Genomic DNA, 14439 nt, shown 5'->3' on the forward strand with positions numbered 1-14439 from the left:
TGTGTGCCCATTGCTACTAATCCACTCTACACCACCATCATCGCTCACCTACATGACTAAACGGGTCTCTTAGCTGGTCTCCCTCTTTCAGCCTATACTCCTTTTCCCCTCTCATTCATTTTTCATACAGCAGCCAGTGGGATCCTTCTGCCACATGAGCCATTTCATGTTACTCTTCTACAAGAGCTTCTTGTCACATTTGAAATAAAATATAAAGACCTAACCATGACCTTCAAGGATCCTGATAATCTGTCTGAATCTCTGTTTCCATCAACTGCCTATTTACTCTATTGCTCATTCTTCTTTAGTCACATTCCCCAGGATCTTTGACCTCTTTGTTAATCTTCAGACATGCTGTGTGTATCCCATCTCAAGACCTTTGTCCTCATAGTTCACTCTGTCTAGAGCATACCACCCCCCCACAACACACACCCATCTTTGTCATGGCTCAGCCTCTCTCCTCATTCCAATCTTTGTCCAAATGTCATTTCTTAAGACCTCCATTATATTTAACATAGCCTGCTCCCTGCCTCCATTCACTCTCTGTTGTAGACAGTTCCCAATGATGGTTGCCATCAATTTGGCCCATTGGGAGACGGACTCTATTTGCCCATCCTTGAATCTGGGCCAGTCTCGTGACCTGCCTTGACCAATAGAACACAGAGGAAGTGGCAGTGTGCCAGTTCCGGGACTGGTCTTTAGCAAGTCTGGAAGCTTCCAGGCTACTTTCTCTGAAGAGGCTAGTTGCCGTATTACAAAGAAGATCAAGCTAGACTACTGAATGATGAGATATCATGTAGAGAGGGAGTGTGGAGGAGTATGGAGCCACCACACATATGAATTCTTGGACTTTCAGCCCAGCCTAATGCCAATGAATGTGGCCAAGTGACTGACCCCAGTGGATTAAACCAGCCAGCTGAACCATCCCCAAATTTTTGACCCACAAAATCATGAAAAATAAGAAGTTTTGTTTAAAGCCACCAAATTCAGGATAGTTGGTAACAAGGTAGTACATAACTGAAATATCTCCTAATACTCTGTGCTGTAGATGAAATGTTTGTATCCTCCCCAAATTCATATGTTGAAAACTGTTGCCCATTATGATGAGAGGTGGGGGTCTCTAGGAGATGATTAGGTCATGACGACAGAGCTCTCACGAATGGGATGAGCGCCCCAACAAAAGAGACCGCACAGAGCTCTCTTGTGCTCCTTCCACCACGTGAGGACATAGCTAGAAGACGACTGTAATGAAAGAGAAAGTGGACTCTTACCAGACGTTGAATCACCAGGCACATTGATCTTGGACTTCCCAGCCTCCAGAACAGTGAGAAATAAATTTCTGTTGTTTATGCGACACCCAGTCTATGGCATTTTGTTACTCCATATTTTCACAGTATTTTATTAGACTAGTCTGAACAGACTAAGACACCATTTACTTTTTTTTTTCCGTTTATTTTTCTTCATAGCAATTGTTTCAGTAAGAAATTACACAATTATTATTAGTTTATCTACTGCTTATTATCTGTCTCTGCCTCCAGAATATAACCTTACAAGGAAAAGGACTGTCTTTTCATCATAGCATTCGCAATGTTTGGAACAATCTCTGGCCTATTTTAGGACTCGATAGATATTTGTTGATAAATTAATATACCAAGAACCTTAACTGCTAAAAAGCCTTACTTTTCTACAAAAAATCATATCCATCCTCACTGAAACACTTTCCTATAAGTCCCAGATCCAGGGATGTCTGGGTGGTTCAGTGATTGAGCCTTGGGCTCAGGGTGTGATCTCAGGGTCCAAGGATTGAGTCTCACATTGGGCTCCCCACAGGGAGCCTGCTTCTCCCTCTGCCTATGTCTCTGCCTCTCTGTCTGAATCTCTCATGAACAAACAAATAAAATCTTAAAAAAAAAATCCCAGATTCAATTACATCTGCCCTTTAAACCAGAGATCTCAATCAGGTTCCTAGGAAAACAGCAGCCTCCCCTCTCCTCCTCAGGGAATACTTTGGATCAAGATCTGCAGTGCATTTTAAGATGACTTAGGTATTGTTACCACTCACTGGATAGTACAGAACAATCCTGTGGGTTGGTTAATGACAAAGTACCACTTAGTCCTCTCATCTTCTCAGGACAGACTTCTTGTGCCATCCAGCCCCTCCCATTTAAATACATACAAGTCCCCATTTTAGGACAGAACATCACAGCAGGGTCTGATAATTCTTATTAATTCCTGCGATCCCACCAATTTTTCCATCAGGGCAACATGAGAACAGCCCCCTCTGTGTTAGTCATCGACGATCATTTTCTAGCGTGCTTCCTCCCTGATTCACTGGCCCTCATCGTGCATGAGATAGCGGACACAGCCACATTGGGGAATGCCTTTCTCTGAAATAGGTTTGCTGTGATTTCTTTCATGCCTGATTGGAACACAGAGTCATAATTAGAATGAGGCTCCTCTCCCAGGTCATTGTTCTGATGGTTCTAAATTGGTTCACACAATCCCATTTCTTTCTAAATGAACAGGACCTTTGCCTTTTTGGTTGTAGACATGTGAGATTGACCACCGGGTCCCCAACACCTCCCTGTGACTACCATTTTCCCTGGTGTTTTCGGGTACTCTGCCCTATACATTTCATTTGGGGAGCCACATTGCTAGGTTGTAATTTAATTTTTCTAAATTTAGTCTGTAGAAGGCTCACCGCCAATGGAAGGGGGTTATAGCTCACTAGGAATCCACATTTAAGCAGGAGAGAGTCCTCTCTGGGGATCTGGATTTATTTATGGAGTTTGGGGACTCAAATGAAGACCAAATGACTTAGCAGCCACACTTCCCCACCGCAATTTAACAGTCTCTTAAGCACAAAATCAAACACAATATAAATAAAATGGCTTGAGTCTTTCCTGAGTGTCTTACCTTAACTTCCGCTGTCTTCTGTCTTGCTGTCCCCTAGATGTCCCCAAAGACCCCCTCTATCTTCTTGAAGAACTGTAGCTTTTTAAGGAGAAACAATCGCCTCTCCTGAAATGCTTTCTACTACCTCAGGAGCCATCCGGCAGCGCAGAAAGAATTATTAAAAGATCAGATCTGTTGAAGATCTTAATTAGAAAAGGTACCAGTTGTGTGCAATAACTTTCAGAAAACATGTTATGTGCCTACACCTGTACTTGGCATTATGGGAAATAAAGGCATAAATCAATTTTATATCTCACTCTCTGCTAATAAGGGAGTTAAAAAGACAAGCCATAATATAGTAGAGTAGTTCAGAACATACGATATAGAAGTAAATTGGCTGGACTAGAATCCTGGCTGGAATCTGGTTAGGATACCTAGCCTTTCTGTGCCTCAATTTCCTCATCTGTAAGTCAGAGACACTAGGAGGCGGTACCTCACTGGTTACTACGAGGATTTAAATGAGTTGATATATGTAAACAGGAGAGTGTCTCACATGAAGTAAGTGATTTCTGTTTTATATTGATATGGATGTGTGTGTGTAGATGTGCGTGTCATCTTCATACAATGTAGAAATTACCCACTGCAAGGGAGGGGTCCATATAGTGCTATCAGGATCCAGAGGCAGGAGACATCTGCAGCTAAAAAGAACTAGGGAGGGCAAAGATGATCATGCTCACTAAATATTACATTGCTTTGCCCACTTTCCAGTTCTTTCATCAGGATCCCATGATAAGTTCTGGCGAGTGGCATGTGTGTGAACGTGCTGAGTTTATTTGGTCCCTCTTTTCCTGCTACAGTGAATGAGAAGGCTCTGCATCCCAGATATTGTGGCTACAGTTGGTAGAAAGTCCATCAACCTGAGTACCTGAGTGTCGACATAGAGTACAGATACCTCTCCTGACCCAAACACACACATTCAACCCTCCAAGCCCCCCCACAATGAATATATAGCATGAGCAAAATATAAATCTTCCATATGCTAAGCCATTGGAAGTTTAGGCTTCATTTGTCACTGTAATGTCACCTAGCTTGTCATGATTAAGTATATGTCTCTCTCTGTATGTATATAATATTCTATGTGCCTTATATAAATAAATATAAATATAAGATTAAAATTATATAAAATTAATATATATATATATATAATGGTGGGGGGACAACCCAAGAAAAAGAATGGAAGTATTGCAAAGTATAATGTGTCGAACAAATGTTTGATTGAAAAGAAAAACTGACGTCAGATCATGGAGGGCTTTACATTCCAGACTAGAGAGGTTAGACTCTATTCCACATGGAACAGTCACCATTAAGCATGTTGTCTGGGATAATTGCCCCCAACAGACACTCCAATGAGAGTTCTATGAAGAGCAAGAGACTTTCACGAAGTCCAGTGCTTTCAGGTAGTACCTACTTGAGCCAGAGAATCTCTCCCTTCCCCAAATAGTTCAGAACACTAGAAGTTTGCTCTGTGAGTCACTATTAAGAACTGGGTTTTATGGTCTTAAAGACAAAAAGTTTTTTATCATGATTCCTAATCCACCTTCATAAACTCTCCCAGTCCAGGGTAGCGTGACCTCCCCACCCCTTGCATTTGCTGTTGGAACTGAAGCAATGTTTCAGTATGACAGCTTCTAGAGAGAATAACCAAAACTTGCATGCTCCCCTTCATCAAGTGAGGGCCTTGCTGACTGAGAGCATTTCTCAAAGTGGAATGGTTTTAAATACTTCCACAACCAAAATTAAAAGAGGGTATGTTTCTGCCCAAATTGAAAAAAAAAATTGCCTAAGAAAACCAAGAATTATAGTTTTTGCATTTTATCTCAGAAATATTAAAACCTATTATGTTGGTTGAGGTAATCACAGCTACTATAACAAATAAACCCCAAACTGAGTAATAGCTCAAACATCATAGACATTGATTTGTTAATACAAAATCCTAAATGGTGGTTTCTCTCTGTATGATGACTCAAGGATCATGGCTCCTTCTATCTTGTGGCTTTGTCCCCTTCCAGCTGTAGTGTTCAAGGGTTCAAGATCATCGTGCCAATCTGCATCTAGCTGGCAGAAGGGGAACGAGAATGGAGTTTCATGCATGGAAGTTTCACCGGCCAGGTCCTGAAGTGGTACGCATCATTTCTGCTCACCTTCCATCAGCCAGCACTCACTTATAGGGTCTCTGTTAATTGCAAAATTGGCGGGTAAATGTCATTTACCTGTGTGTCCAGGAAAAAAAGAAAAGAAAAGATGCCTGGGGAATAATGACCAGCTTTGCCACACCTGTTATTGTTTGTTTTTCTCCCAATATACATCTATTAAAAAATGAGTTAGTGAATTAAACTTCTGCTCATTCTTTCAATAGATATTTATTGAACACCTGTTGTGTTCAAAGTACATGCATGGTGGCTGCGGGTCAGTTAGGGGAAACACAGGGAAGAATGTGATAGAAAGCCTTCCTGGGGATCCCTGGGTGGCGCAGCAGTTTGGCGCCTGCCTTTGGCCCAGGGCGCGATCCTGGAGACCCGGGATCAAATCCCACATCGGGCTCCCGGTGCATGGAGCCTGCTTCTCCCTCTGCCTATGTCTCTGCCTCTCTCTCTTTCTCTGTGTGACTATCATAAAAAAAAAAAAAAGAAAGAAAGCCTTCCTGGAGGAGTTTATGAGGCAGAAAATGACAAAAGCTCCAGGGGAGGCTCAGATGGGCTTTTTGGAAGTTCAGCAGAGGGGTTGGGTGGAGGATTCTAGGATAGGAGTGGGGTGCTGCAGGCTAATAGGAGCAAAGCCAGGGGGTCCTCGAGGCAGGAAGTAGGAGATTCAATCTAATGGGAGCGAAGGGTGAAGGAGATGAGAGACGAGAGAGACGTGTAAGTTGGACAACTTTGTTCAAGTCCACCGCCTTCGGACTCTCACTGATCACAGGTGATGATGCATTTCTGAGAAAGGCGATTCAATCACCTATTTTCCCCCATCCATTTTTCATTAAGCCAGTACCCTGCTCCTTTTCCACTTCAAATAATTATAAAGATGATTATGGAAATGATGGTGGCGGTGGTGATGCTAATGATTAGGAGGGAGAAGAGATTTTGTAAAATTTCCTAATGTACTCAGACATCTTTGCCTCACTCAGAGGAATCCTCGAGATCGGCATTCATGAGCTGCCGTGGGCCGATTTCCACTCCCCGGGAGCTCACAAGGGAGGATGTGCAGCAGATGAGGGACTGCTTTTGAGAATCAGCAGAGCACGGCGACTTGGCAGTCAGTTTGGAGAACACGGAAGTCACAAAGCAGTACATTTAGGGCAGGCCTGAACGGGCTCAAACATCTCCACCAGACCACGGGGCCAAAAATCACTGGTACCGAGACCAGTGTACTCCACCATTGGCCTTTCAAAACCAAAACAAAACAAAACACAAAACACATAAGAGCTGGGTAATTAGGCTGCTTATTCTTCATCTGAATTAGGCAGACAGACCAGCCAAGTGCAGGGAACCTAAAGCAACCTGAACAGATGAAGTTTAGACACAATCCAAGTCATTTCAGTTGACCACCAGTGTCACCTACGGGAAAGGGTGTGGGCTGCCCAGCCTGTTCTGCGGAGTGCAATCTGCCCTTCTTGTCCTTTCTGGACAGTCCTTGCCTGTCTTCCTTTCTGGGCTCATGTCGGCTCCCAGACACAGTAGTAGAGAACAAGGGGGAAACAACTATTCCGTGAAGACCATGAGACTGCATTCATTCTCAGGTAGGGCTGCCACAACACAACGCCTCACACTTGGTGGCTGAGAACGGAAGGAATTTCCTTTCACAACTTTGGAAGAGCACTCAACATGAAGGAACAAGAATTGCTAAGGCTCTAGGATGGAAGGCTTGCATGGCCAGTGCAGTGGCCACGAAGAAAGTGAGAGAAATACAGGAGGTTAATGCCAAGCCTTCTTCCATGGCATGTACCATCCCCTCCATTGGCAATCCCAGGCATCCCTTAAAATCCACTCATGCCCCTTCCCCTTGATTCTGTCTCCTTCCTGGGCATCGACTCTGTCTACATATGCTGCCAATCTTGACCTCCTCTATGCCCACACAACCAATATCTCCAGAAAAGCACCTGGCATGTTGCGTTGAACACACGGGAAGCCCTGAGTGGTGTTTCCCTTTCTTATCTCTTCAAATCCTTAGCACAACTTTAGGGATTTTTCACTGCAAATCAAATTTGAAGTGAGTTTTTAGAGAAGACCTGGTTTATGTGCCAAGACACAAAGACACAATAGGGGCCTTTCAAAGAGCTCTCTTGCTAACGTTAAATCATAAGGAACAATGTGCTTCCTGACATTTTCAGATTCCCAGACCAGAGATTGAATATGATCAAGGAGGGGAGTAGGGGTGAGCTGCTTTAGGAACGTTCTGTCCAGACTACGTCTTTATTTGTGGGGCAAAGGGAAGGAATTCACTTAGTGTTCATGGATGTACCCAGATGTGTGTGCCCTGATTTTTGTCCAAGCCAAGTCTTAGCTATGGAAAATATCCCTGTTCTGTAAAGGAACTCTCAAGGACGCCAGGGAGATAGAGGAAAGTCTGTGTACACATGTGTGTATGAATGTGTGCGTGTGGCATGAGAGAGAGAGAGAGAGCACTTGTGAGCTTAAATTCATGTATGTTGGGGAGGGGAGGGAGTGGTGGATCCAGTTAACACAAGGAAATTTAATCCGCACTTGACTGCTTAGCCAAATATAGAAGTAGTACCTAGGGGGTGACATCATTATATGGGAAGGTGGTTGTAAGTGGAACACTTCAGGCTTGGAGAAGTTTTCGGCACCTGCTTTAATCAACCTTACAACTATTTTTATGAAGATTCACACTTATAGAAGTTTGATGAGTTTTCTCGAGTTCCTTCCTTTTGCTTATAGTTTGGGATTTTTCCATGTTTTTGGACACAAATAAATGCAGCTGTTTGCTCTGTGAGAGCAAGAGAAAACATATATTTAGGCTGCATTTGTAATACAGAGAGTGTTCAATTGAGACTGGATTTGGCTTCTTGCCTTATGTTTCAACTTTTCTTTTTAATAGCATAAGATCCTTTATTCATGCAAATGATGCTATTGACTCATCAGCATGGTTAAGCCAAAGAAGAGGGGTCTGGGCATAAAAACAATGGTGTTTCAGTTCTGCTTCATCAGTAATGACCTTCCTGGATGTGGCAGATTGTATTTTCCAAAGATGGTCCCCAAGTCTCACATCATTACATCTTGACAATGTGACCTTGACCCTGTCCCATTAGGAGGAGGCATCTCTGTCCGCTCCTCTACAATCCGAATGGGCTCGCGACTTGCCTATAACCAAGAGAACGCAGTGGAAGTGACCACCATGCACCACTTTGGAGGCAGGGTCATAAAAGACAATATAGCCTCCTCAACCTTGTTCTTAGAACGTGAACATCCAGAGCTTTGCCTCTCCTGAGGCTACTGTTCTGGGAGGAAACTAAACAGTATGGAGAAACCACGGATAGGTGCTCGAGTCAAAAGTCCTGATCTTTGATGGGTGATGTATGGAATTGCTGAATTACTGTCTAGTACACCTGAAACTAATACAACACGGTGTGTTAACAACACTGGAGTGAAAATAGGACTTTAAAAAGTCCTGGTTTTTGAGAAAGACAAATACCATATGATTTCACTCATACATGGAATCTAAAAAACAGAACAAACGAATAAACAAACAAGCAGAAAATAGATTCAGACCTATAAATAAAGAGAACAAGCTGATGGTTGCCAGATGGAAGAGAAGTAGGCACAGCCTAGAGAATCTAGTCAAGGATATTGTGATGGGGTTTATGGTGACAGATGGTAGCTACGCTCGTGGTGAGCACAGAGTAGTGTATGGAGAAGTTGAATCACTATGCGTACACCTGAAACTAATGTAACATCGTGTGTCCACTATGGCCAAATGAAAACAAAATTTGAAAGTTCTAGGTTTTGAGTTCTCACAGCCCAGATGCCAGACCTGTGATTGGAGAAGTCTTCAGATGTTCCACACTCTCAGTCATGAAGTGCTTCAAAACTTTAAGTATTTCCAGCTAAGGAACCAGGCAGGCCAGAGACCAGCTATCCCCGTCGAGCCCTTTCTGCCCTGCGGACATGCCATGTGAAGGAGAAATTAAATTCTTTCTTATTCAAGTCTCTGTCTATTTGGCTCTCTATTACTCAAGCTCAGCTTTGATCGAAATACACCCCTCAAAGTTTCCTGGTACTTGTATGATAAAGTCCCACTTCCAGAATGTGGCTAAGGCTCTGGTCTTCCCTCCAGCCTGATCACTCATCACTCTCTTCCCTACTCTTGTGCTCGAGTTCAGCTAGTCTTCATAAAGTTTCTTTGGTCTCACGCAGTTCTCTCTGCCAGAGTGGCACTCCTTCTCAGCCCATCCTCTTGCCTCGCTAACTTCAGGTCTTATGTTAAATGACACTTCACATGGATTCCTATTATGTACTCTTACGGCATCCCTGTATTTTTCTTTCATGCTACTTGTCACCTTGGTGATGAAATAATCATTGGCATAACTGTTTGGTACCTGCCTCACCACTACATTGTAGATATTATAGGGATCAGGCTCATGTCAGTCCTGTTTCCTGCTCTATTCCCAGTGCCTAAACCATGCTTGGCAAATAGTAGTTTCCTCAAACAGTATTTGTTGAATTTTATTGCATGAACTTGTAAGACAGCTGACCAAAGTTTGGAGGGTAGACTTGTGGCTGGAAAAGTAAGCAAAAGATGAACCTGCCCATATTGGTATCAACCTATGACCTTGGCTTCATAGTTATTATACTCACAGATCAGCTGAGCTCACCCCACCAGGCTGCAGGCCTCCTGAGTTTGTTCCCTATAGGCTATCTTGAGTGTCATCAGGGACACTTCTGATAATAGAATCTCTCTCTTTAAAAAATTGGTTTATGGATGAAAAAGTCCCAAGTATATAGGATGCTGAGTTTAGCAGAATCTGTATGTAAATTGGTATTTTGCTGGTGATCAATCTTGTGCTAAAAATGGAAAATCAATAAAAAAAAGAAGATCTAAGGGGAAAAATAAGTTGTAGACATTTTTGGTCCAATGAGTTTCCAAGTCCGAGGACACTGCATCTGAGACCAAGGTTACTGTCTGTTTCAAAGGAGTGTGCAAGAGAAGTGGACGACCATCTCATTTATACAGAATATGACTGAAGGATTCAGTGAGAGAAAAGTTCCAAGGCAATGCTTCCTATTACACTTCTTGGGAAAGGCCTTTGCAGTAGCTCCTGGAGACAAAGGAGGGATTCATCATCATACGTGACCAGTGGTTCTGGAATCTCTTGAGCTGCAGAGTTCACAGAACCATTGAAGAGACAAGAGCTGAAACAGCAGTGAGCTGAAAGACATTGAAGTAGCATGAAAAAGAATAAAAGTCCATAAAAAATACTTCATCTCAGATCCTTCAACTAGATATCAAAATGGGTTGACACAATTGAAAGATACGGATGGTGCTAGGCAAATGCCGCCAAGTAGGGCCAATTCCAACCACTTCTGACTGAAGTGGGAAAGCCTTGGGAAAGGTAAACATTAACTGGGGAGCCAGTAGACCTATACACCATGAACTTTCTCCAGACAACTTTGTAGATGCCTAATTAGCTTTGTTAGACAGAGATGAGGAAGGTCTCATTAAGAAAAATAGCTGCTAGTGTTGAACTGGGCCTCGTCCCCCACTTCCTATGTTGGATTCCTAACCCCTAGTACCTTAGAATGTGACCTGATTTGGATATAGGGTCATGGCAGATGTAATTAGTTAAAATGAGGTCCTACTGAAGTGAAGTGGGTCCCTAATCACTCCAGTATGATTGGTGTCCTGTTGAAAGGAGAAATTTGGATGCAGGGACAGACACATATAGAAGGAAGACAAGAGACACAGAGGGAGGATAGTCATCTACAAGCCATGGAGAGAAGCCTGGAACAGATCCTTCATAGCCAATTTTGGTGTCAGACTTCTGGCCTCCACAATTATGAGACAGTAAATTTCTGTCATTAAAACCACCCAGTGTGTGGTTCTTTGTTACAGCACCCCCAGCTAACTAATACAGTAGCATAGCACAATAGCAGCATGCACAGAGCTCAGAGAAAGTTTAATCCTGGATCCACCCTTACTAGCTAAATGACACTGGTCAATCATTTAAAAGCCCTAACATTCTCAGCTTCCTCTTCTTTCAAACACAGATAATCAGGAATGATATTCAAAATATTTAACAACCCATAAGATACACAGCAGAGGCTGCCAATCTCCCAGGCAGCCATAGGAGAGTGCCCGCAGATGCGTTAGTTCTTGAAGGCTCATTCCACTCTTGGACAACTACATGGACACCAAGCACTTGCCTGTTGAGATGCTGGCACCATCACCCAAGGCTCTTTCCACCCCTTCAGCATCTGGTCAACTTAGGCCAGGAGAACATGTGGGGATGGGGACTATTGTGGGGGAACCACACAGGGCTCTCAGAACATGATGAGAGGCGGTGCCCACCTAGGTCTCTCCTGGGCTGAGGTATTTGGTTAGGGAGTGGTATAAGGGTATGGACTTCATTCCTAGGGTACAGAGCATCTGTTATTTACCAACATGTATGGAAACATTTTACAATTTCAACAACCTATGGGGGCTTCCTGGCTTTTACCAGCTGACTACCAAGACCTGGGATAATTACAGACACTACATGGTTTTATGAAAATTAGGTGAAGTGACACATGCCAAATGCTTAGCAAAGCGCCCGGCATATGGCAAATGCTCAGTAAATGCTAGTTTACATTATTATTGAGAAAGATGGTATTTCAATAGAACTCAGGGAACATTTATTAAGCACCTACTATGTGCTGTACTGTCTTGGGCAGTAGGAATACAGAGATGAATATGGTCCAATCTCTGTCTTCAAGAAACGTATTTTTATTCTTTTCTACTTCCCTGCTCTTCATAATGAAGAGAGATTGAGTCTTTCAATGCCTCAGTGCCTGTTACTGTAGGTTCTACCTTCCTTTCCACAAAAGATGTACTCCTACCATCATCAATTGGGTATTTCTTTAGGGACTCTCCCAAGCCATTGTTTGGTTTACGTGATCCCTGAACTGATCGAATCTAAAAGAAAACAAACAAAAAACTTGTATTGAGGCCTGAACTCAATTGATTTTGTTTCCATTAAGATAAAAAGAAAAAAAAAGTCAAGCTTAGTTAATATGTGCCCAGTATTGTTTTTTCCAGGACGGCATCAAAGGATCATTTGTGATAAAAATCAGACCCTCTGCTGTGGTAGTTCGTTTCCAAAGATGGAATTCTTTGGAATTCCTCTGTCCCGATACGTACATGGATGCCTCCATCCCATCCTTATCTAGAGGGAGACTCTGTTACTCAACTTTCTTGAAACTAGGTTGACTTGTGACTACTTCGACCAAAGTCTGTGTCGTGGTGGAAGAGATTTCATGCCAGTTCCAGGGCTGAGCTTTTATAGCACTGGAAGCTTCCATTTTGCTATGGTCTGAATGCTTGTGTCTCCTCAAAATTCAAATGTTTATATTCTACTCCCCAGGTGATGCCGTGTGCAGGTGGGGCCTTTGGGAGGTGATTACACAGTGAATGCTCTGCTGTAATAACTAGGATGTTCTTTTAGGGACCCCAAAGACCCAACTTACCTCTGTGTCACCGTACTGTGTTAGATCACAATGACAAGACGGCCATCTAAGAACTGGCCCTCACAGACACCCAATCGGTCTGCACCATGATCTTGGGCTTCCCAGCTTCCAGAACTGTAAGAGATAAATGTCTGTGGTTTTTAAGCTTCTCAGTTTACGGTATTTTGTTAGAGCCTCCTGAATGAATGAAGACATACTTTCTCTTCCTTGAAACACTTGCTCTTGAGAAGCTCCTTCTGGGAACCTGGCTGCCGTGTAATGAAAAGCCCAACATGGAGAGACAGGGGTAGGTGTCTGAGTTGCCAGCTTTAGCTGAGTTCCCAGCCGGCAGGCAGCGTTGACTGCCAATGTCACCTGCCAGCCATGTTAATGAGCTACCTTGGATGTCCGGTACAGATGAGCCTTCAGAGAACCATAGGGCCGGCTTCCATCTGACCTCCCCAGAGAAGACTCCATAGAGAACAACCTAGCTGAGCCCAGTCAACCGGCAAAGCCCCCAGAGACAGTAATACATCAACGATTGAGCCACTAGGTGTGGGGTAGTTTGTTGCATAGCAATAGGTGACCAGGATTCTGCTCTTCGTGAATTTCAAATATCCTCAACTACAAAGCATTGTGAAGAAGCAGAGCATGGGAATCAGAAGCTGGACTCTGGCCACAGCTCTGTCCCTAACAGGCTCTGTGACCTTGGGCAAGGTGCTTCATCACCTTGGGCCTCTATTTCTTCTCTTGTAAAATAAGGGGTCCAGATCTCTGAGAGTCCTCATACTTCTAACACTCCATGGTGCTGTAACCCTTCTTGGGTGATGTCTAACAGCACCTCCACTAACCTTTTGTGCAGAGCTCCACCCAAATGTAAAATTCTGCTTGACTTCACAGAGCTGTAGACCCTCAAGGTCAGCTGGCTCAATCTGCTCATTGTATAGATGAGGACACCACATCACAGGGGGGGTGGGGGTGCCCCAGCTTCCGCACTCACTGCTCCAACCCTCTGCTCCTTTTCTCAAGCTTTTGTCCAATTACTACTTCCTTCACCTTGAAAAGGAGTCATTGCTTCCTCTTTTTCAAATGATCCGGGGTATGGTAAGTAAACTCGCCAACTCATGGTTTCTGTGTCTTTGTGGTCTTTGATCCTCCCCTCTCACGGTTTTCTCAACGGATCTGGTTTTTCTTTTTTGTGTGTTTTTTGTTTTTTTCTTTTTGTTTTTGTTTAACTTATTTTTATTATGATAGGATACATAGAACATAAAATATGTTGTATTAACCATTTTTAAGTGTGCCAAATGGATCTAGTCTTCATGATTCATTTCCGGTTCCTGGAAAGGGTGACCATGTGACATAACATAGCCATAGGGCCGGTTCTGGAATATTTTCCCATGTTTCTGCAGGGTTCAGCTGCTTCGGGAACTTGGCCATTAGACTAAGAGCCTCAAGGAGAGAAGACAGGGTCTTAACCTGGTTGTCAGAAGACCTTCCTAAGATGTCTTCTATCACCTTTGGATTCTTTTTCCTGGGCACCTGGGTGTCTCCATAGGTTAAGCATCTGCATTTGGCTCAGGTCATGATCCCAGGGATCTGAGATCGAGTCCTGATCAGGCTCCCCTGCTTAGAGGGGAGTCTGCTTCTCCCTCTGCCCCTCACCCTGTATGTACTCTTTGTTAAATAAATAAATAAGATCTTAAAAAAAAAAAAAACACATGTTTTTCCTGCCTCAGGGGAACAAACAGTGTTCATAAATGGCAGCTATTGTGTCACACGTGGGCTTATATGTGCCTTTTTCCCCGAAAGGTAAGCTACTCAGTGGAATAGC

At 43.3% G+C, this 14439-nt stretch overlaps 2 long non-coding RNA genes across 2 annotated transcripts; one reads left to right on the top strand and one right to left on the bottom strand.

The window, feature by feature from the left end:
• Positions 1-1156: 1156 nt before the first annotated feature.
• On the top strand, positions 1157-5276 carry LOC140610636 (uncharacterized). The gene is made up of 3 exons (XR_012012222.1): positions 1157-1324; positions 2954-3112; positions 4965-5276. It is a non-coding gene; the product is annotated as an uncharacterized lncRNA (long non-coding RNA).
• On the bottom strand, positions 4769-10179 carry LOC140610639 (uncharacterized). The gene is made up of 3 exons (XR_012012224.1): positions 9765-10179; positions 8941-9066; positions 4769-5128 (listed from the first exon to the last, which is right to left on the bottom strand). It is a non-coding gene; the product is annotated as an uncharacterized lncRNA (long non-coding RNA).
• Between the last annotated feature and the right edge of the window lie 4260 nt (positions 10180-14439).

Source organism: Canis lupus, chromosome 2 (assembly GCF_048164855.1).
Source record: "Canis lupus baileyi chromosome 2, mCanLup2.hap1, whole genome shotgun sequence".
Lineage (NCBI taxonomy): Eukaryota > Metazoa > Chordata > Mammalia > Carnivora > Canidae > Canis > Canis lupus.